Source organism: Oryza sativa, chromosome 12, assembly GCF_034140825.1.
Source record: "Oryza sativa Japonica Group chromosome 12, ASM3414082v1".
Lineage (NCBI taxonomy): Eukaryota > Viridiplantae > Streptophyta > Magnoliopsida > Poales > Poaceae > Oryza > Oryza sativa.
The window spans coordinates 14,626,607-14,650,806 of record NC_089046.1 but is presented as its reverse complement, the minus strand read 5'-3'; the positions used below and the strand labels follow the sequence as shown (position 1 = coordinate 14,650,806).

The 24,200-nt window shown below is 50.5% G+C and overlaps 2 pseudogenes; one reads left to right on the top strand and one right to left on the bottom strand.

The window, feature by feature from the left end:
* Window positions 1-1,468: 1,468 nt before the first annotated feature.
* On the top strand, window positions 1,469-4,456 carry LOC9266084 (uncharacterized; annotated as a pseudogene).
* A 4,983-nt stretch (window positions 4,457-9,439) lies between these two features.
* Window positions 9,440-10,530, bottom strand: LOC136354553 (uncharacterized; annotated as a pseudogene).
* Between the last annotated feature and the right edge of the window lie 13,670 nt (window positions 10,531-24,200).

Here is a 24,200-nt window from a genome sequence, read left to right as displayed (position 1 = left end):
CTTGCGCAAATACGCTGTTGCTCCATTGATCACGTTGTTTGCTGGTTGTAGATGAAGATGCTTGATGCTTAATCAAATAATGTACGGACTGCTGCTTAAAGCAGTTAAATTAGTATGTTTAAAAAGAATGAACCTAATAATCAGTTCCATTCTTGATGAACTTGCCGTAAGTTAAAAACATATTTGGCATGCTTTTCTAATTGTTTGAGTTTATATTGTAGACAATCCCATATCAATTGACTTTACGGGCTATAAAAGAGGTGCACATGTCAATATGTAATATTGCTCTGCTCCACAAGTACATATCCTAAAATATATGTTATTTAGTTGAGAGTCCCAACTACAACTCCGAACTTTCTTCTATCCTTGAGTTTATCACTCTCTCACTATTAATTCTTAAGCTTTCTTATTGTCCATATATTTTTTTTAACAAAAATCCCCGCAGCAACACGTGGGGAATTATCTAGTGCTCTATAAAAGGTTGCTGTGGGGACTTCAGCTCCTAAAGCAAGTCAGAAGTGAAATCTCCAAGATTCAGTAAGGTTGGAGAACGACTCTATGAAGGCTTGTCGAAACAAGATTTCGGCAATACTAAAAGGGGTGGCTATCAAGTTAGAAAAGTGGATGGGTTTAGAGACAAGGAATTTTATACAGGTTCAGGCCTTCTTAATCAAGAAGTAATAACCTACTCCTGTCCGGGGATTGATTCGCCGAGTGTATTATTGATCGTATGATCTGGGAGAAAATCGTGCCCCTAGAAGCACCCAGACCTCTCCTTATATAGGGGAAGGGGTCCGTATTACAAAATACAGTCCATATCCTTAATGGAATATATAGTTACAGATAAAATACAATCGTAACCGACTAGGATCTCGGATATTTCCTTGACATACAAGTTTAAAACTTAACCCGAGTCTTCTCGAAGATATTCTATCTATGCATGGCACCCCATACCCAGTCGGACTATACATGCCGTGTAGATATGTGGTATCCATAATCTCCACAGTAGCCCCTGAGACCTTTTCAGTCGACGAAATAGCCTTCTCTTGAAACATAAAGTAATAATCCGAGTGCTTCAATTTCTTCTGTATTGATCTCCCTAGTACCAAAATCAAAGACTGTGAAGGTCTAAAAATAGAAAAAACTGGGTGCATCGACTAGATGCACCTAATTAGATGTAGCCCCCGACTGTATGATTAGTTAAAAACTAAACATATAGTCAAGATGTAAACTACATCCAACCGAGTGATCAGACAACCATATAGCAAAGCATATGCGGCGTTCAACAAAACAGCCAGCCGACTGCTTTCAGCTTTAATATACCAAAAATGAAGATATGGAAAGGCCTGAGTGAAAAACACTCTAAAGGTCCATAAATTCACACATTTGATAAGAATCCGAGTAAAAACTCTCAAAAAGATCCATCAAATGTGATATAAATGTGATAATCATAACAAGTGATAACCTTGATGCACGGGAAAAAGGGGGGCTCCCATGGTGGACTGCTAGGCGACTGGCTCCGCTCTTGCGTCGGCGGCCTCTCCGGCCACGGCGTTCTCTTCCCAACCAGCTTTAGCGATGTCGCCTTTCTCTGGAGCATCGCTGGCTAGGTCTCTAAGCCCAGACACTCACCCCCGTCACCATAGGCTTCGCCCTTCTCCAAATCCACCGCTTCTTCCCCTACCCCCAGATCCACCAGCTTCCCTAGCCTCTCCAACCCTCGAGTTCTTCCCTCCTGTTGGTCCTTCCCGTCAGCCCCCTACTCTTCCTAGCCTGGGCGTCCCTGCTTCAGATCCAGCTTTCGTCAGCAGAAGATATCGGGTTCCGGGGACGGGCTGCCCTTTCCGGTCTGCGGTATCCTCGCCAGATCTGCAGAATCCGATGCTGGATTCGAGTTCTGCTCCAAATCCTCGCCTGTCTTCTCGATGTCAAGGTTCGCCGAAAGGTGAACTGCCGGGATTCAAGCGTCTTTACTCCGATGTAGTTACTGCTCCTCCTCAACCTCCAGCTGCCAAGTCTTCAGATTTCATTGCAGTGCAGCCTCCCTCAAGATTTTCAGGGGCAGTAGCAAAGGACATAAGGATCCTGCAGAGTGGACGTCTGCTCGATTTGTCTACCCAAAATCTCTCTGCATCAGCGCAAGGTACAGGAGACATTCAAGTTGGAGAGAATCCTTGGAAAGAGGTCAAAGGAAAACGCAGGTGGAGAAACCACTCCGCATTCACTACACCAAACAACCTGGAGCAAATGCATTCAAGAAAAGCAAGATTTCTTCAACACATGGAAGGCAAGTGTTTCCGTTGTTTGAGTACAAAGCATAAGATCGTCGACTGCAGGGAGCCGTTTCGATGTTGGCGCTGCTTAAAATTTGGTCATCTGGCTTCCAGCTGTAGCAAGAAGTTTGCCTATAAGTCCACCTTGCCTCCTCTGAAGACTCACACTGAAGCTTTTCCTGCTCTTGCTCCTCTTTGTTTTCCCCCACGATCGTTTCCATCCCCTCCCAAGTCCCCGATCATGGACGACCTCACAGCTCGTCCCCTCCTCGACTCGGTGGTGATCTCGGCCACAGGGGAGATCGAGAGGAACCGGGAACGCTTCTCGGCCCATTCCTTGGTGGCATGGCAAGTGGGTGCCCAAGAAGGAAGGGTCGAGCTCAACACGTTTGCAGATGACGTCCCCTCAGCCTTCAACATCAGAAGAGCTGACATCCAATTCACCAAGTTCCACCCAGAAGACTTCTTCATCACTTGCTCCAACCAGGGTGATCGAGACGCAATACTTCGCCAGCCAAGACTTGCCACGGCTTCCGGGAGGGTGTATGTTTTTCGTCCTTGGGACGAAAGCCTGCACGGCGTCGAGGCAAGGTTCCGGTACCGAGCACGAGTATGCATTGAGGGGATCCCAATGCATGTGTGAACTGATGAAGCAGCGGCTAAGGTGATAGGCCGGAAGTGCTCCATTCACTATGTTGAAGAGTACTCTCGCCGCCGCAACTACAACCGGACCTTCGATTTGTGGATTTGGACGGATGAGCCGAGAGCTATCCCGCGTGGAGGTACCTTCGCTATTACCTCTGCTGATGAAGAAGGACTGGCCACAGACATTCCTCTGCCAGACCTTGAACCACTCCGCAACCCGCCGCCGTCTGAGCCGAAGAAAGGGTGGACATACAATGTCTTGGTTCATGTTGACACCTTGGAAGATCTCCTCTCTCGCAAAGCTCGAGCTTACAAGTGGGATTATGATGTTCAAGACGATGGCACTCTCTACAAAGAATATCCACTGCCCTGCAGGGCAGAACCTGACCCAACAAGAGGACCGGCAGATGATGATGAAGACAAGGACAGAGACAATCATTCCAGGAGTCGCCACAGGAGCCGCTCGCTGTGGGACCGGTTGAGGAGGCGATCTTCAAGCCGCAGTAGGGAGCCGGACAGAAGAGACGGCCACTGCCAAGACAATGAAAACAGGGGGCGTCCGCGCAACCGGGAACGCTCCGAGCATAGAAGCAGAAGCTGTCGTTCTCGTGATCCTAGCGAGGTGAGACCGCCTTTCTCTTCGCGCTCCATCTCTCAAGATGACTCTGTTCAGGCTACTCTTCCACTTTCCTCTACTCCGTCTGCTTCACCTTGCAAGCTACAGAATTCCCTACGTAGTCCGAGCCCTGATGGGGGCGCTGCCGCAAGCCCTTCTCTCAACTAGCACATCCCTGATCAGTCCATCCTTCAAGCTGATTCTTGCTTCTCCTCGCAGGGGAGCGAGGAGGTTCTTACCCTCCTGGAGAGCCATCTCGACCCTATGCTTCATGAGGCAACCGTACAGCACTCCATCTATTCGCCAGACACATCCTCTCCGCGTGCTGTTTCCCCTGTTTTTGTGCCTTCTTTTGCAGTACAGGGAACCTCGCAAGAGGAGTTGGCGGCAACCCAGGCAAGCCCTGTCCAGGAGTTCATTGCTGCTCTGTCAACACCAGTGCAGCCGCCTCTCCTGCCTGCTCCGGAAACACAAGCTCGCCGTCCGGGAAGAGCAAAGGTGACAATCCCGGCGCTTTCTTCAGCTCAGCGTCACAGCGAACGCCTGCTTCGCAAGCGACGAGCAGGGGCAAAGCTTGAATCTTTTGCTCAGGAAATCCTATCTAAAAATTTTGGTATAATGGACGAAAGATCTTCCTTTGATCATAACATCAAAAAGATTTATTTGCAGCGCTACAAGAAGCCTCTGTCTCCAGCGTCCCTGAAGACAATTGCAGAATTGGTGGAGAAGGGAGGCTGCAAAAGCATTCGCCTGAAGGCTTCCAAGAAGGCGACGGTGGCGCCCCTGTAAGCGGTTGACTGCCAAGCTTGAAGCGCTCAGCATTGGCCATGGAAAGGAACAACCTGAGAAGATTTAGCTCATCTCTCCTCTCTCTGTCTTTTCTTAGTCCGTGTCAAAGATGTAAGGTTCCCCTTTGCCTGTGTTTCTTCCAACTGTGTTGGTCGTGTTTCGGCAAAGGAGCAATGAACTTCTCCTCCAAGCTAGTTAGTGCCAGTTGCTGCTTGTGTTCCCATCAAAGATGTAAAGTTCCCCTTTGCCTTTGTTTCTTCCAACTGTGTTGGTCGTGTTTCGGCAAAGGAGCAATGAACTTCTCCAAGCTAGTTAGTGCCAGCTGTTTGCTTTTGTTCCCATGTCACAAGAAAATGTCTATCTGTTTAATTGGAATGTGAGAGGTTTAAATTCCAAAGCAAAGCAGGATTCTGTGAGATGTATTTTACAACAGCATGGTGCAACCATCGTATGTCTACAGGAAACTAAGTTGTCTTCTATCAGTGATCGCATTATTCTCAATACTCTGGGCCAGAGATTTCTTCGGCACTGTGTTTCTCTACCGGCCACCGGCACAAGGGGTGGCGTTCTGCTTGCTTGTGATGAGAATTACTTCTCCATTTCAGATGTACTCCTTGGCACCTACTCTGTATCTGCAGTGTTAACAATGAGGGGAGAGGGGCTTCAATGGTCTATCACGGTGGTTTATAGGCCACAGTTAGAGCCAGATAAAATCAATTTTCTTTCTGAACTTGAAGCTCTGCAGACCTCTATGAAATCTGCTTGGCTCATTATTGGAGATTTCAACCTAATATATAAAGCTTCAGACAAGAACAACGACCGACATAATAGAAGGATGATGCAACGTTTTCGTGGCCTCATTGACAAATTGCAGGTGAAAGAACTGTACCTCCCAGGGCGTAGGTTTAGCTGGGCGGGAGAGGGCATAAACCCAACTCAAACAAAAATTGATCGCGCCTTTGTTACAACTGATTGGGACATGATGTTTGACTGCTCGAATCTTTACCCTCTGTCATCCGCATGCTCTGATCATGCTCCCCTTCTTCTGGTTGGAAATGAGAAAATGAATAGATTTCCAAGTTTCAGATTTGAAGCTTTTTGGCTGAAAATTCCTGGCTTTCTTGACATTGTGACAGATTCCTGGACAAATCCAATCTTGTCAACCAACAGATTAGCCATCATCCGTTTAAAGCTCCGGCGTCTAGCTCAAGATCTCAAAAGATGGAGTCGCAATCACGTGGGTGACATCAAGCTGCAACTCGCTGTTGCAACAGAAGTGATCTTTCAATTAGAGGATTGGCTGATGGAGAGCGGGCTTTATTGTCAAACCTTAAAAATAGAATTCTTGCTCTGTCAGTGTTAAACAAAATCCAAATCAGGCAGCGGTCAAGGCTTACCTGGATTAAAGAAGGAGATGTAAACTCAAAATTTTTCCATATCAAAGCTAATTCTAGGAGAAGGAAGAATTTCATTCAATCTTTACAAACGCCATCGGGCATCGCAATTTCAGCACAAGACAAAGAGAACGAGCTCTATCGTTTTTTTAAAGAGAGGCTGGCAAGTGCCTCGGCACCCAACGACGCCGGACTGCGACTACGTAGCTCGTAGCCGCACTCCAGTCCTCACCGCGAGGTTTTGCCCCTCTGCTGGTGGCTTGTGCCTAGTGGAGAGAGAGATTAGGAATGACAATCTATTAGCTGCCTTTCCAACGAGACTGATTACATGATTATATGGCCACTGGCCTAACCAAATATAGAAGGCTATCCTTAATTCTAGGGACACCAAAAGTAGCAGCAGATTTCTTCTTTCCTTTCTTCAGCCTCTGGACATCGTCGTCGTGTGCTCGGCCGCTCGGCGCATGTCACGCCTGCGCCTGTATGTGCGGCCGTACATGACATCTCCCCCTCCGTCGAAGTCCAGCTCATCCTCGAGCTGAAACGCTGGGTACCTGGCGCGGAAGTCGTCGAGGTCTTCCCAAGTGGCCGACTCGCAGGCTCGTCACGCCACTGGACGAGCACCTGCCGAACGCCGCGAGTCAGACGGCCGCGTGTGACGCGTGCAGGTTCTGGAACCACCGCCCCATGGAGAGTAGGAGGCAGGGCCGGGGTGGAAGTGGGCGGCGTGCCCACAAACTTCTTGAGCACTCCTACATGGAAGACATCATGAAGACGGGCACCCGGCGGAAGTTGCAGCCGCACGGCCACATCGTTGATGACTTCGGTGACGCGGTAGGGCCCGACGTATCGAGGCTTCAGTTTCCCTGTAGTGGTGCACGGCAGGGACGAGGCTGCTCTCTGGCGGAGACGAAGGAGCGCCCAGTCATCCACCTGATAGGACACCGGCCGGTGAAGCCGGTCGTAGTGCTTCTTTTGCACTTCTTGCGCTTGCTCGAGTCGGTAGCGGACGTCGGCGAGGAAGGCCTCGCGAGCTTCTATCTCCAGGGCGACAGCGGCGACGCGGGTCTCGCCAGGCTCGTAAGAGCGGATGGAGGGCGGGTCGCGGCCATAGACCACTCGGAACGGCGTCTCGTGGAGCGAAGATTGGTATGCGGTGTTGTAGATGTACTCCGCCCACGGTAGCCAGCGCAGCCACTGTCGGGGGCGATCGCCGGTGAAGCAGCGTAGGTACATGACGATGACACGATTAGCCGCCTCCGTTTGGCCGTCCGTCTGGGGGTGGAATGCCGACGACATGAGTAGCTTGGTGCCCATGAGGCGCATGAGCTCGCGCCAGAACCCCGAGGTGAACACTGGGTCGCGATCGGACACGATCGACTGGTGTATTCCATGGAGGCGCACGATGTCGATGAAGAAGGCCTGCGCCACGGACTCGGCGGTGTACGGGTGCGCCAAGGGGATGAAGTGGCAATACTTGCTGAAGCGGTCCACGACGGAGAGGATGATCGTCTTCGCGTGCACCCGGGGAAGCGCCTCCACAAAGTCAAGGCCGATGTTGGCCCACACAATGGACGGAACTGGAAGGGGCTGTAGCAGGCCAGCCGGGTAGAGATGTTCCGACTTGTAGCGCTGGCAGGTCACACACGCCTTCACAAAGTCCTGCACCAAACGACGCATGTGGGGAAAATGGAAGTCGCGGTGGAGGCGGTGGAGTGTGCGGTGGACGCCCTCGTGGCCATCGTCATGGACCGCGGCCACGATCTCCTGTAGTAGCGGCGAGGCCGACGGAATGTAAAGCCGCCCGTCGTAGGTGACCATGTCCGTGACCACGGCCCACGGCGCCGCGCGCGTGCCTGCACGGACCTCATCGTGGATGGCGACCAGGCTCGGATCCGTGGCCTGGGCATGGCGCAGCCGCTCGATGAAATCGAAACGAGGCGCGGAGATGGCCAGGAGCTCGCCCTCCTCGATGTCGCGGCGGGAGAGGGCGTCGGCGACGGTGTTCGTGGCACCTGATCTGTACTCCACCGAGAAATCGAAGCCCAAGAGCTTCCCGACCCAGTGGTGTTGCGGAATCATCGCTAGGCGCTAGTCGAGGAGGTACTTGAGGCTGTAGTGGTCCGTCTTGACGGCGAAACGACGTCCCCATAAGTACGGCCGCCAGTGCCGCATAGCCTAGACGAGGCCGATGAGCTCACACTCGTATGCGGCGAGGGCGCGGTGATGAGGGGCGACGGGGCGGCTGAAGAAGGCGACCGGATGGCCCTCCTGAGTGAGCACTGCACCGAAACCATGGGACGACGCGTCGCACTCGACGATGAAGAGCTTGGCGAAGTCCGGTATTGCGAGTACTGGGGCTGTAGTGACCGCGGTCTTGAGGGCCGCAAGTGCCACCGCCGCCGCTTCAACCCAAGAGAAGCCATCTTTCTTTAGGAGGGCAGTGAGCGGCGCGGCGACCGTGCCGTAGTTGTGGACGAACTTGCGGTAGTAGCCCGCCAAGCCGAGGAAGCCGCGCACTGCCCGAGGCGAACGGCGAGCAGGCCAGTCGCGGATGGCCTGCACCTTGGACGGATCCATGGCAACGCCCGCCGCCGATATCACGTGGCCGAGGTAGGCGACCGAGGGGGCGCTGAAGGAGCACTTAGTGCGCTTGACAAAGAGGTGGTGTCGGCGGAGGTCGGTGAGGACGGCACGAAGGTGACGGAGATGGTCTGCCTACGTCTTGCTGTAGATCAAAATGTCGTCAAAAAAGACAAGGACGAACCGGCGCAGGAAGGGGCGGATGACGTCGTTCATGAGGGCCTGGAACATGGCCGGGGCGTTGCAGAGTCCGAACGCCATCACCAAGAACTCATATAGGCCGTCGTGAGTGTGGAACGCGGTCTTGTGCACATCCTCTGGGCGCATACGCACCTAGTGGTACCCGGACCGAAGGTCGAGCTTGCAGAAGAACCGCGCCCCGTGGAGCTCGTCTAGGAGCTCGTCGACCACGGGGATGGAAACGCATCCTTGACGGTGAGCGCGTTCAGGGCGCGGTAGTCGACGCAGAAGCGCCAAGTCCCGTCGGGCTTCCTGACGAGGAGGACCGGCGACGAGAACGGGGAGTCGCTGCGGCGGATGATGCCTTGCTCGATCATGGCGGCACATTGCCGCTCCAGCTCGTCCTTGTGGGCCGCCGGGTATCTGTACGGGCGGACAGCCACCGGCTGCGCGTCCGGCTTGAGGATGATGCAGTGATCGTGCGCACGCTGGGGAGGCAGACCCGTGGGCTCGGCGAAGAGGTCCCCAAATGTCGCCAAGAGCCCATCCAGGAGGGGCTCGCCGTCGGTGGTGGCGGCGAGGGCCGGGGCGCCGGGGGTGGGCACACCGGACCAGCAGACGGTCCGCCCTTGGCGCTGGAACGACATCCGGTGGCTGGCCAAGTCCCAGACGATGGGCCCCAGGGTGCCCAGCCAACAGGTGCCCAGTACGACGTCGAAGCCCACCAGCGGCATCACGAAGAGGTCGGCCGGGAACAGGGCGCCGTCGATGGTGAGCGGCGCGGCCTTGAGGACGCCCGCGCAGGTGACGCGCTCGCCGTTGGCGACCATGGCCGTGAGCCGGGGGCGTGTGTGCAGGGGCATGCCGGAGCGCCGTGCCGCCGCCTCCGAGATGAAGTTGTGCGTGCTGCCGGAGTCCAAGAAGGCGACGAGCGACGCCGGCCCAAGCGCGACCGCGACCTACATGGTGTCGGCGGCGGGTACCCCGGCCAGGGCCTGCAGGGAGAAGACAGGCGCCTCGGCGTCCTGGTCCGCGGCAGCCTGGGCGTCGTCGGCGTCGGCGAGTTCCACCCCATCGATGAAGAAGACGCGGCGGCAGACGCGGTTGTGGCCGCGCGTATACCTCTCATCGAAGTTGTAGCAGAGGCCAAGGCGACGCCGTTCCGCCTGGTCCGCCTGGGAAAGACGTTTCACCGGGTTCCCAGCCACCGGCGCGGCCGGCGCGGCGGCTCGTTCAGGGGCCGGCAGGGCGAGGCGTGGCGGAGGCGCCAGAAGAAGAGCGCGCGGAGCAGGCCGGGCGGTTGGCAGCGCCGGCGTGGACTGCTTGATCAACTCCAGTTGCCGCGCCAAGCTCATCGCGGCGGCCAGCGACTGAGGGTTGTGCACGCGGACGGCGTGGCTGAGCGGGGGCAGCAGACCGCCCGTGAAGAGCTGGACCCGCTGTGCTTCCTCCAAGGGTCCGGTGCGAGGGAGCAGCGCCTGGAAGCGGTCTTGATACTCCGTGACCGTCCCCGTGCGTCGGCAGTCGGCGAGCTCGAAGAGCGGCGTGGATCGGAGCGGGGGCCCATACCGGAGGTTGAGGAGGTCGACGAAGCGGCGCCAGGGCGGGATGCCCTCGTCCCTTTGGACTTGAATCCACTACATCTGGGCACCATCTTCCAAGTTGTACCCCGCCATCCAAACTTGCTCCTCCGCCATGATTTTCTGCTGATGGAAGTATGATTCACAGCGATTAATGAATACGAGCGGATCGGACTTGCCATCATACTTGGGAAAATCAAGTTTCTGGAAGCGCGGAGGTGGCCGGTCGGTGTTGGTCTCCCCCGTGCCTGCCTTGGGACCCGAGGACAACGACTTGTCGGCGGAGAGTGCGAGGATTGCCTTGGTGTTGGCCGCCGCGGTCGCCTGGAGGGCCTTGACGGTTTCGGCGAGCTGCGCGATGGTGGTCTTGAGGTCGTCGGTGTCGCTCATGGCAGCAGCGCAGCAAGCGGATGAAGACGAGGTAGGGGACGTCGGCACGGCGGGCGGTGTAGGGGAGGTGGTGCGGGAAGGAGAGGATCGCCGGGATCGTTATACCAGGTTGGCAAGTGCCTCGGCACCCAACGACGCCGGACCGCGACTACGTAGCTCGTAGCCGCGCTCCAGTCCTCACCGCGAGGTTTTGCCCCTCTGCTAGTGGCTTGTGATTAGTGGAGAGAGAGATTAGGAATGACAATCTATTAGCTGCCTTTCCAAAGAGACTGATTACATGATTATATGGCCACTGGCCTAACCAAATATAGAAGGCTATCCTTAATTCTAGGGACACCAAAAGTAGCAGCAGATTTCTTCTTTCCTTTCTTCAGCCTCTGGACGTTGCCGTCGCGCGCTCGGCCGCTCGGCGCATGTCACGCCTGCGCCTGTATGTGCGGCCGTACATGACAGAGGCTAGGATCAGGTTTTCAAAGAGAGGCTGCATTAAATTGGGATTCCCTGCATTTGCCAAGCCTAGACTTGTCAGACTTAAGAAGAGGATGTAACAGAGGAAGAACTTAAAGCGACTATTTTCTCCATGCCAGCTGAAAAGGCGTCGGGGCCGGACGGGTTCATAGGAGTTTTCTTCAGAGCAGCATGGGATGTGATCAAGGCTGACCTTCTAGCGGCAGTAAAGTCTTTCTTCGACCTAAACACTTCTCAATTACATGATCTAAACTCGGCTTATATCTGCCTCCTGCCCAAGAAAGAAGATGCTACTTATAGCAGAGCACTACCGCCCTATAAGCTTGATCCATAGCTTCTCCAAGATAATTTCCAAACTTATGGCAAACAGATTAGCGCCCAGGCTAAATGAGCTTGTCTCCCAAAATCAAAGTGCTTTTATCCGTAAAAGGGCTATACACGACAATTTCCTTTACGTTCAGAATATGGTACAGCTCCTGCACAGAACGAAAAAACAAAGTTTGTTCATCAAAGTTGACATAGCCAAAGCTTTTGACACGGTGTGTTGGCCATATCTCCTCAATGTTCTTCACAACTTTGGGTTTGGAATTCGCTGGTTAGATTGGCTATCAAATATCCTGGCAACCTCTTCTTCCCAAGTTCTGCTTAATGGATCCCCGGGCCAGCCAATTCATCATGTTAGGGGCCTTCGGCAGGGGGACCCGCTTTCCCCGATGCTATTTATTCTAGCAATGGAACCTTTTCATCGTATCCTTAAAGCGGCTGAAAATGCAGCCATCTTATCACCGATTGGCGGGAGATGTGAAAGGTTCAGGTGTTCGTTATATGCTGATGATGTTGCGGTCTTCGCAAGGCCTCAGAATAGTGATATATCTACTTTGGCCCAGCTTCTATCCTTCTTTGCTCAAGTGTCGGGTCTGCATACGAATATTAACAAAACAGAATTCTTCCCGATAAGATGTGAAGAGATTGATGTAAGCTCTCTTTTGGCAAACTTCCCAGGCACAGTTAAGCAATTCCCTTGTCGCTATCTCGGGCTGCCTCTTCACTTCAGAAAACTTAGAAAGATTGACTATCTGCCTCTCATCGAAAAAATAGGGGCCAAGATACCAGGATGGAAAGGAAGATTTTTCACTTCATCGGGGCGTCAAACGCTGGTACAATCAGTACTGCCCTCCAAACGCTGCCCATTCATCATCTTACTGCCCTCCAAACGCCTAAATGGGTGATAAAAAGAATTGATCGATTCCGAAGATCCCTCCTCTGGAAAGGTGAGGATCCTGATCACACCAATCCGGGACGTAGCCTAGTCAGCTGGCAAATGGTGTGCTAACCGAAATCTTTGGGAGGCGCCGGTCTTCCAGACCTAGAAAGATTTTCGAGAGCGCTCCGTCTACGTTGGTTATGGCTAAACTAGAAAGAGGAAGGCAAACCGTGGGCTGGTATGAATGTTCCCTGTGACGATTCCGACAAAAGATTATTTCAATCAGCGACGACTATTACTCTTGGAAATGGAGCAAAATCAAGTTTTTGGCACGACAACTGGCTTCAAGGCAGATGCCCAAAAGACATCGCTCCCTTGTGTTTCAGACTGGCAAAGAGAAAACAGAGGAATGTCCAATACGAGCTTCACAACAATGCATGGATCATCTCCTTTCGACAGATAACTACAGTGGAGGAATTGAACGAACTAGTGCATCTGGGGGGAATGATACAGAATGTTCAACTCCATCAAAATCCAGACGACATCACTTGGAATTGGTCTGAATCAGGTGTTTACTCATGCAAGAGTGCCTACTTGTACCAATTTGAAGGCTCATTTACCTCAATTAATTTTAAATCAATTTGGAAAACACCAGCTGAACCAAAAATGAAATTTTTGGGGTGGTTGATTCTTCATCAAAAAACTCTTATAGCACAAAACCTTCTCATAAGACACTGGCCGTGTGATTGGATTTGTTGCCTCTGCTCGAGTGCGTTCGAAGACACAAATCAGTGAATGTGACTTTGTTCGGGAGGTGTGGAACCTGGTTCATGCTTGGCTAAACTTATCAATTTCTACCTCCAATCCGCAAGCTGGAACTGCAAACTGGTAGTCCAAGGTAAATCTGACTGTTTCAAAGGTTGATAAGATCGCGACAAGAGGAGCCTTGCTCACAATGTGGTGGAATATTTGGTTAGAAAGAAATAGAAGGATTTTTAATCATAAAAGCCTTTCGGAAAGAGAAGTGGCTCACTTAGTGAAACAGGACTGAGACTTACGTTGCTGGGTGTTTAAGCCTCCTTGAGCTATGTTTTTTATCTTTTGTAATCAAGGATCTGTTTGTATTCTGTTTTCCTTCTTAATCAAATTCCGACAGAGCTCCTGCCGTCGTCTTCCTCAAAAAAATAACAAGTGACAAGTCTAAATAGCCTAGGCTATGACTCACACCAGAAGAATAAACATATAATATGCCGAGTGAATAACTGTTCAAAAACCAGTTATCTCAACAAAACCCGAACAGCTTTTGCAGCCTAAAAAGACTTACAAAATTAGTATAACACTTTTCTGTTGGGCACCTTTTTATTTGCATCATAGTAATTCCAAAGAATCATCCAACTGCATCAAAAAGGATTTTAACAGCATTGGGCCATACTGTTGTGAGCAAAAATTACCAAAGCAAAAATGCCTAAGTCCCTAAGGATCACAACTAGCCACGCTGGTAATAGAATTGGGCTAAAGTACTGTATAGGCCCAGGCCCATCAACACCCCTGAAACCCTAGCGAAATAAACGCCGAAGTCAAGGCGTCGTTTCGTCTTCCCAGCCGAAACTCTCGCCCCTTTCCCCATTCTCTGGTACAGTGCAAAACCACACCGGCAAAAGCTAGGGTTAACAAATCCACTTCGATCCAGCCTCATGAGCTCCACAAAAACCTTTCGCGCAACCACTGCATCGATTCCCCATCCATTTCCAGCCACATCCCGAACCAAATCACATCATCCAGTTTATATTCATGGCGGAAGAGAGAGAAAGCTTCGAGAGTCAATGGGCGCCCTCTGACGTTACGGAGGAGAGCTTGAAGGAAATGGTAGCGCACGGTGTTCTTCCGGCGAAGGAAATCATCGGGTGGCGTCCGACGTGCGGCAAAGCGTTTCCAACCCCTGATACACATGAAGTCGTGGTATTTTCTCATTTCTTCTATGGCGGATTTTCTCTTCCAACCTCAAGATTCTTCCGGGGAATTTTGGATTTCTACGGGATTAGTTTACATCATCTAAACCCAAACTCCATAGTTCATATTGCCAACTTCATACACGCCTGCGAAGCTGTTTTGGGCATCGTACCACATTTTGCCCTATTCCGTCGCATCTTCTTCCTTAAGCCCCAACCAAACAAAAGCAAGCCATGCGTAGTTGGGGGAGCTGGATTCCAACTGAGGGGAACTCTGAGCCAAAAGTATTTCTCCATGCCCTTCAAAACCTCAAACAAAGGCTGGCATGCAAATTGGTTCTATGTACAAAACCCCGAGCCTGCTCTCCCCGAGTACTCCTGTCTTCCTCCAGTTTTCGATGGAAAACTTGAATCATCATGCCCAGGAATTCGCCTTGATGAAGTCAGACCCTCCAATTGCTCAACGCCGATCACCTCGCCGGCAGACTGGTCAGGCGAGTGGAGGACCAAAAATTCGGTCTAATACTCAACCAAACACCTCAAAATCAGCCAGCCAGTCAAACTCCCGCAAGAGGAAATTGGTTCTGAGTGATGATGAGGGCGATGATGCTGGAAAAATCTGGCGATAAAGAGGTGACTGGAAAACAACCAAGGCATACCAATCCGAAGAAGAAAACGTCTAGTCATCCCATGCCAAAAATCAGGAAATCTTCTAGGTATGAATCATTTGGCCATCTTCCTCGTATTGCTGCTCACCCACTGTTGAAATAACACTGATGGCATAACTCAAATTCATAGGAAGCCATCTGATATAGATCCTTCCGGAAAAGACTCGGAGCCGACTGACATGGAGACAGGCCCTTCAAAAGAAACCGGGCCAACAACAGAGGATTGTTCGAGTGACAAACAACCGACAACCAACAATGTAGAAGCTAGCAACGAGCCCCCGACTGGGAACTAGTCAGCCGAAGCTGGAGCTGATGCTAATCAGGAGCCCCCGACTGGAAACCAGTCGTGTACAGAACCAAATAGAGATATTCCCGAAGTAGAAGCTCAAACGAACAGCCCTCCTAGAAAGAATGCCAGTGCTGATCCAGTGCCCAGCTCTCCTGTCAAAGTACAAGAGCCTGCTTGTCCTCGACCGGAAATTATTACAGGTAAACACATCCTCCGAACCCGTTTTGATCTGACAGACTTTCTTCAATTGTTTCACCTTTATTCATGAATGCCCAAGGCCCAATGATCGGCGACGAAGAAGAGATCCTCCGGATATAGTCAGCTGAGGATTCTCGCCCACCCATTTTAGTCAAGTGGTGGGATGACGACATGCAACCTCAGGGAATTGTAATAAACAAGCAAAAGGAAGACGAGGAAGTATGCCTGCTGAATAAGGCACTCAGCCAAGCCACTCGCATCGTAAATATAAGTCTCCTCATGCACAGCTTCAACCATCCTGTTTACTACTTTGCTCAAATACCAACAAATTCTCGTATTACAGAGAATCCATCTCAGGAACGAAGCGAAGACTGCGACTCTTGAGAGGTTAGTTCTCCATCTTGGAACCCTTGAGGCCACCAGAAATCAGCTGCACGAAGCTAAGGAGCTTGCCAGAAAAACTGAGCATGATCTACGGGACCGAATCGCCGAGCTTCAAGATTCTAACTTTGAGCTGAGCGGTTCGTCAAAAGGTAAATACAATCTCTATCAACTAACTTATGCTGCCACTCTTGTAATATTAATTAACAAGAAGCAATACAGTGCAAGCTGCTGAGATATCTGAATTGGAAAAACGAATCCAAGCTCTGGAGAATGACAAGGCCGAATTGGCGAGACAAAGGGACTCGGCTCTAAAAGACGTCGAAGGTACTAGTGACTAATACTCCAGAAACTATTCCTTTCCTTATGCCCACTCGTTGATATAAATATATTTTTGCAGATCGCAAAATCAAGTCTCAGGCTCAATTCGATGTCTTGGTCAACAAAATTAAGAGGCTTGAAGGGGTTAGGGATGAAGTCGCCATCCCTACTACACCACTCGTGCAAGCCATGTTCTTCAATAACAATGGTCCAAGTACATTTGATGCTTCCGAAATCTTCGACAAGCTGAGAATTGCTCCGGATACATACTTTAAGAATATCAAAGAGGCTGGAAGTATGGGAGCAAGCCTGACGTTAGCAATGACCAAGTCTTTATACCCGAAGATCGACATTGATGCCATTGATGGCTTTGCAGACGGAACGAGCGAAGAGGCCGCCCTTGACCTCATCAACGATGCGCAGAAAGCCGCCGATAAGATTGCCGTTGATGTAGTTGAGAGATTCCAGGACAACGATCTTCGGCCGACTGGATCTAATAACTCCGATGATGAAAAAACTGATACTGATTGATGTCATATCATAACAATGATTCTGATGATGATGATGATGGAGGCACAATTTGTACAATACTGATGAATTTATGCTGTGATTGATATTTCAAACTTAGCTCCTGATTTCTTAAAAGCTTTTGTCAAACCTTATTGAGCCTAAAACCCACAAAAGTTATTAAAAAACTTTCAGTCCTTATTGACTAAGCCAAAAAATCAAGTAGGGCAATGATAAATCAAGTAAGCAAATTGAATTGATAAAAATCATACTCCATAATTATTATAGTAGCCCCCTACTGATAACTCAAGGAGAAACTTGATGTTAGCAGTCAAAGAGGGAAATACAAAGTAATGCCTAAGTATAAAAACGACGAAGATGTTCAATATTCCAAGAGTTGTTAATAGGGGTACCGTCTTCACGCTTGAGTTGGTAAGAACCTGGTTGAGTGACTTCGGAAATTATGAATGATCCTTCCCACAAGGGAGATAACTTGTGCCGATCCCGTGTAGTTTGAATTTTTCTCAGAACCAGGTCACCGAATAAAAAAGCTCGTGATCGAACGTTGTGATTATGATAACGGCGCAACCCTTGCAAGTACCGAGCCGACTGAATTAAGGCTGCTTCGCGGGCTTCTTCCAGTCGGTTCAGATTATCTACTCGGTCTTCTCCGTAGCGCTCCTCGCTGAAGTTGCGAAAACGTAAAGATTCAAATTCCACCTCACTGGGCAACATTGCTTCCGCTCCATAGACTAGGAAAAACGTCGACTGGCCCGTGGCCCGACTGGTAGTGGTGCGCAAGGACCAAAGTACAGACGGCAGCTGTTCTACCCACTTGCCGGCATAGGGATTCAGTCGGTCAAAAACTCGTGCCTTTATTCCTTGGAGCACCATGCCATTGGCGCGCTCGACTTGTCCATTGCTCATAGGGTGCGCTACGCGCGCCACGGAGGCATAACAAATTTTAATGCCAAAGTCTTCACAAAAGTCTTTAAATACTCTGCCAGTGAATTGAGTGCCATTATCAGTGATGATCCGATTAGGTACCCCAAATCGGTGCACAATGTTGATGAAAAAATTTCTAGCTTTGTCTGCCGTGATTGTGATGACCGGTTTAGCTTCAATCCACTTGGAAAATTTGTCAACAGCCACAAAGAGGTGAGTATAACCACCGACTGCCTTTTTAAACGGGCCGACCATGTCAAGCCCCCAAACCGCAAACGGCCAAGACAACGGGATGGTCTGCAACTCTTGAGCTAGTAGATGAGTTTGTCTGGCAAAAAATTGACAACCTTTACATGTCCGCACAATCTTGTCAGCGTCGGACACAGCTGTGGGCCAGAAAAAACCTTGCCGGTAAGCCTTGCCAACAATGGTTCGTGCGGCAGCGTGATTGCCACAGATGCCTGAATGTATATCCTTTAACAATTGTCTCCCCTCCTCCAAAGATACACAGCGTTGCAGGATTCCTGATGGACTTTTCTTGTACAGCTCAGTCTCATGAATGATATAGAGCCTGCTGCGCCTGGAGATCCACTCGGCTTCATCTTTATCTTAGATGAGTTCTTGTTTGGTCAAAAATCTTATGAGGGGCTCTCTCCAGTCAGCTTCAATCATACTTACGTCTTGAGTGTCCGTGGCTTCAGTTGTTTCTTTCCTTGGTAAAGTTGGCTCGTAAAGATGTTCAACAAATACGTCAGAAGGAGCTGCTTCTCATTTTGAACCAAAATTGGCTAGTCTGTCGGCTGCCTCATTATTATGTCGGAGAACATGGGTGAGCTCAAGTCCGTCGAATTTGTCTTCCAACTTGCGTACCTCCTGCTTGTAAGCGGTCATGTTATCATCAAGGCAGGACCACTCTTTCATGACTTGATTAACAACGAACTGAGAATCTCCACGAACTATCAGACGCTGGATTCCCAAGGAGATCGCGATCCTTAATCCGTGAAGTAGCGCCTCGTATTCCGCCACGTTATGGGATGCAGAAAAATGTATCCACAATACGTAGCTCAATCTTTCCCCAGTCGGGAAAATTAGAACAACACCCGCTCCAGTGCCTGAGAGCCTCTTCGACCCGTCAAAATGCATGGTCCAGTACTCCATCTTCTCCTCGGGCATGTCTTCTTGGCACTCAGTCCACTCGGCGACGAAGTCAGCTAAAGCTTGGGACATGATCGAAGTTCGCGGCTTGAAAGATATGTCCAAGGACATCAATTCTAGGGCCCACTTTGTGATCCGCACATTTGCTTCGCGATTATGAAGTATGTTCCCGAGTGGAAACGATGTGACCACCGTGACCGAGTGGCCTTGGAAGTAGTGAGATAGTTTCCTGACGGTAATCAAAACACCATATAATAGCTTTTGGACCTGAGGATATCTTGTCTTGGAGTCGGCCAGAACCTCGCTAACGAAGTAGATTGGTCGTTGGACTTTTTGAATATGGCCTTCTTCTTCACGCTCAACAACCAGGACTGTGCTTACGACCTGGAAAGTCGCCGATACATATAACAACAGCGGCTCTTGAGGGTGTGGTGAAGCTAAGACCGGTGGAGTGGTGAGAAGTTTTTTGAAGTCTTCAAAGGCTTTTTGTTCTTCGGGTCCCCACTAGAAATTGTCTGTTTTCTTCAACAGCTTGAAAAAGGGCATCCCCCGCTCGCCGAGTCGCGAAACAAACCGGCTAAGCGCCGCCATGCAACCAGTCAGCTTTTGAACATCTTTCTGGGAACTTAGCGGCTTCATGTTGAGGATGGCATTGATTTTCTCCGGGTTGGCTTGTATGCCTCGATGAGACACCATAAATCCAAGCAGCTTCCCTGACGGTACTCCGAAGATGCACTTTTCAAGGTTTAGTTTCATCCTGAAAGCGCGGATGCTCGCAAAAGGATCTTCTAGATCTGTGATCTAATCATCCTTCTGCTTGGTCTTGACGACTACATCATCTACATAAGCTTCAATGTTGTGGCCGATCTGAGTTGAAAAGCATCTCTGGATCATGCGTTGATAAGTTGCTCCTGCGTTCTTTAATCCGAAGGGCATGATGAATGAAGTCTTTAAGCAATCGGATTCCTTTAGTCGGATCTGATGATATCCTGAATAGCAATCCAAAAAGCTCAGTAGCTCGCAGCCGGCGGTAGAGTCAACTACCTGGTCATTGCAAGGCAACTTGAAGGGATCTTTGGGACAAGACTTGTTGAGGTCGGTGTAATCAACACACACACGCCATTGTCCCGTTTTCTTCTGAACCAGGACTGGGTTAGCCAGCCAGTCGGGATGAAGGACTTCCTTAATGAAGCCTGCTGCTAACAGCTTGGTCAATTCCTCCTTGATCGCATCCTTCCTATCCTGTGTGAAGCGGCGGAGTCATTGCTTGATTGGTTTAGCGTCTTCCGTAACATCTAAAGAGTGCTCAATCACCTCTCTAGGAATAGTAGGCATATCAGATGGTTTCCATGCAAAGATATCTTTATTATTTTGAAGAAAGGTGATGAGCACGCTTTCCTATTTACAATCTAACTCAGCGCCTATTACAGCAGTCTTAGTAGGATCAGAAGGATCTAGAGGAATTTTCTTGGTCTTGGCGTCGCTTTCTCCGCTCTTTGGCATCTTGGTTACAGGCACTTCTCCTTCGTTTGCTGTGGACGCAGCTAGTCGGATTTCTTCTCGAGCGAGCGTGATCTCGCGGGTCTGGGCCATCTCGCATCTTTCCTTGTCGCATGTGACGGCTTGCTTGATGTTGCTCCACAGGGATATGACTCCTCGAGGACCAGGCATCTTCATCATCATGTAGGTATAGTGCGGGACAGCCATAAACTTGGCTAACGCCGGGCATCCGAGTATGGCATGATACGCTGTCTCGAAATCAGCAACTTCGAAGCAAACGTTTTCTGTGCGGAAGTTCTCCCGAGTGCCGAAGGTAACCGGAAGAGTGATCTGGCCGAGTAGTGTAGCGGATAGACCTCGAATGACTCCGTGAAAGGGCGCATTACTCGGCTTTAATTCCGTGCGAGGGATCTGCATATCATCCATGGTTTTAGCGAAAAGGATATTGAGTGCATTGCCACCATCCATGAGAGATCTGCGAAGCTTGATGTTGCGAACCACTGGGTCTAGTACCAGGGGGTACCGCCCCGGGTGGACCACTCGGTCAGGATGATCCGAGCGGTCAAACTTGATTGTTGTCTCCGACCACCGAAGATATTGGGGCGTGTCGAGCTGAACAGTGTTAATCTCCCATTCGGTCAGCTTTTGCTTTCTCTTAGATTCATAAGTCAGGGGTCCGCCAAAGATGTGATTGAGTTCCTTGCGATGGTCTTGAAAACCTGTCGGGGCATCATCGTCATCGTCCTTCTTTGACGTGCTTTGATCTCCGTCGGAGGCCTTTCGTGCGTTCTTGGCGTATTGTTCTGCAAATTGTTTGTAGACGAAGCAATCTTTGGCCGCGTGATTGGAATTGGGATGATGCGGACATTGGGAGTTCATGATCTTGTCAAAAGTGTTGACGCGCGAACGTTGTCGGGAGGAAGGTATAGTAGTTGCAACAAGTTCCTCGGGCTTACGCTTACGGTCCTTGTGATTGGTACTTCCACTCCCTCCTGTAGTCGGCGTATATTTCTTCTGCTTCTAAGTGGTGCCCGACTGCTTGGACACGATAATGGCATCTTCGGCTTTGGCATACTCGTTGGCTTTTTCGAACATCTGTTTGACCGTCTTGGGGGGTTTGCGCCCGAACTTGCCGACTAGATCTTCGTGACGAATTCCCTTGGTGAAAGCAGCAATGATGACGTCATCGGTAATGTCGGAGATCTCAAAGGGATTCTCCAGACTTCTGAATGACGTTGTAGAGATCAAACTGTGTACCAGGGCGTTCAAAGGTGACCTGGAAGTTGGCGATGAAGTGGTCGCGAAGTTCCGCCCATAATCTGATTGTGCCACGGGGTAACCCATGAAGCCAGAACCAGGCAAAATCCGCTAAAGCCACAGGCAAGTAGTTTGCCATGGCTTTGCTGTCTCCTCCTGCTGCGCGAATTGCGAGACCGTAGACGGTGAGCCAAGACTCCGGGTTAGTGGTGCCGTCATACTTCTCGATTCTAGTTGGCTTGAAGTCAGCTGGCCAATCCACTCGACGCAGGTCGCTTGTAATTGCAGCGACTCCATCCACATCGTCATCGTAGCGATCCGGTGAATGGTGGGGGGCGTAACCTCGTGCCGCGCAGCGCTGGTTGATTGTATCACGAAAATCGACGGGGCGCCTGCGAGGTGGGGAGCGTGGCCGTTCAACTTGGCGCTCCCTGTGTCATTCGGGAGGCGAGTGAACAAATCGCTCGTCGTGAGGCGATGCTGAGGCTCGGCTAGTGATAGTCTTGAGATTGAAGATGGGGAACTCGGCTGCTAGTCGGCGTGCGGACGCTTGCGGAGTTAACCGGGACTGAGGCGGCGATCATGGTCTTTGTCTGGTTCAAGATGTTGACGACGTGATTAGCTTAGTTTAGTATGTCTTCCTTGAGGAGGGTGTCGAGGAGGGTGATCGCTGCAACCGCGTTCTGTTGAGGGGTGCGAAAGACCGCAGTTCCCTTGACGTCTAGCTGCCCGATAAGTTCTCGTGCTCGTCGCCCGGCGTCCAAGGCCCGTTGTCATCGGTCCTCAGCCTCCTTTGCAGCCCGCTCGCGTTCCTGGTGCTCATGCTGCAGCCGTTCTCGCTCTTGTGCTTGGCGCTCCTCTTCCAATTGGCGTCGTTTGGCTTCCTGTTGTACGCGTAGCTCTTCTGCTTCTCGGGCTTTGTGTTGTTCCTCCGTCTCGTTGTCAGCCATGAAGACGCCGAAGTAGAGAGGGGTGTAGTTATCTTTAAAGCCCTCGTCGAAGTCGTCGAGGTTGCGGTTGTTGTAGCGATAGCCGAAGTCATCGTACTCCACGATCTCTGTTGGTCGTGAGTCAACGCCGGGGGAGCTGAGGTAGCCGTCCAGTTGGTCCGTCGAAACCGTGCCAAGTGGCTGGAGTATGACGCCGACTTCCCTAGAGCTAGGCCGGACCGGGGCTGAAGCCGGATCCTGCCTAGGCCTACGGGGAGAAGACGCCCTTGTAGTGAAGACAGCAGCCAAATCATCGGGGAGTTTCATCAGGATTGGCGGATAGGCCCCATCATCTTGATCGGGTCATGTTGGAGTAGATTGGATCTCGTCCGAGTGGTTTGAAGCCAATTCGGCGGAGATGACCTTAGGGTAGACCTCGGCCGAGTTCGGGATCCCGAACAGAGCGGAGATCTAGCCTCTTTCCGACTGGTTCGAATCCGAGTCGAGGAGAGAAATCTTGCCAAAGTCGTTGGTGATGAAGTCGAGGCTGCCGAACCGGAACGCCTGCCCGGGAGGGAAGACGAAGTCGTCGATGCCGGAGACGGAACCCATCGCACTAGTCGGCGAAGAACTTGATGCTGTGATATGCACTAGGGTTCCCGATCTTCCGAAAGGTTCTGATAAACAACGATTTGGATAGAGTCGCAACACAAATCGATCCGGCTTCTTGAACGCGCACGCTCTTGAGCCCCGCAATCGTAGCACCACGTCTCCTCTAGTTATCACCCGTGTCGAAACGCGGATGACCTCGCCGAGAAGGCTAATTCCTGTTTGCCAATCGAAGAACACAAACAAGAACGGGATAGAAAAATAACCAAAATTGCAGATGAATGATTAAGCTCACGAGTTGGGGTCTTAGAAACCGATCTAGCGGCGAAACTGTTCTCAACAGATTAATCTAAGCAAAATCCAACTCTAAACGTTGACGGCTACTGAATAAATGTGATTAGGGACGTCCTAGGGTTTCCCAAGGGCGCACACCCCCTTAGGCTAAGCCCACGACACAATTACAAAGCCCAAAACCCAAATCGGATTCGGATTGGATGAGATACGTGGCTTGTTTTGCAGATTCCCGGTAGCTCAGTTGGAATTTTAACGTGGGACCAAAACCATCTGAAAGTAGACTCCATAAGCTTTCCAACAAGTATTCATGGGCCCCGAAATTTGTCACGCCCGGAAATTCACAAGTAATTTCTAAACTAATTTGTGCATTAAATCCTCGTCCAGGAATCAGCCGAAGTACACAGATTGACAATTTAATATACAGATTCATCAAATTAACTAAAACGATAAATTGAGGCACTTAGTCCTCACCATGAAGAAAACTGCAGCGGAAAATAAAATCTAGCGAAGCTCCGGCTCCACTCCCACAGGCAGCTCAACTGAGGTATAAGCCAAACGTCTTCTCCATCGCAACTTTTCTTCAACTGAGGTTTGATTGATTATTGCAAGGTGAGCATATGACATACTCAGCAAGCCACACACCAAATATGCAAGTGCACAAGGATACCAAAGAATGGCATAATATAGGCTCATTTGCAAAAGCAGCATTTAGCAAACATTTGAGAATTGTAAAACAATAGAGTAATTAATCATCAATATTAATCAACACTGAACAGCATACCCATACTGCACAGGCCCAACCATCCTGAACAACCATACCCGGTTGTACAGATCTATCTCCAAACCAGGAATGTACCATTCCAAACCAGGAGCTAATGAAATTATTATCAGTTATAGCATCATTTATTATGGTGAGAAGTGTGAGACTAATCACGAAAGACATTGTTAGACCCGCCCATAACCGCGGGCACGGCTATTCGAATAGTTTTACTCTGGCCAGAGGTGTACCACTGTACCCATAAGACACAACCCCACGACATGTCACCATGCGCCTCAATACCACCACGGTACCTCGG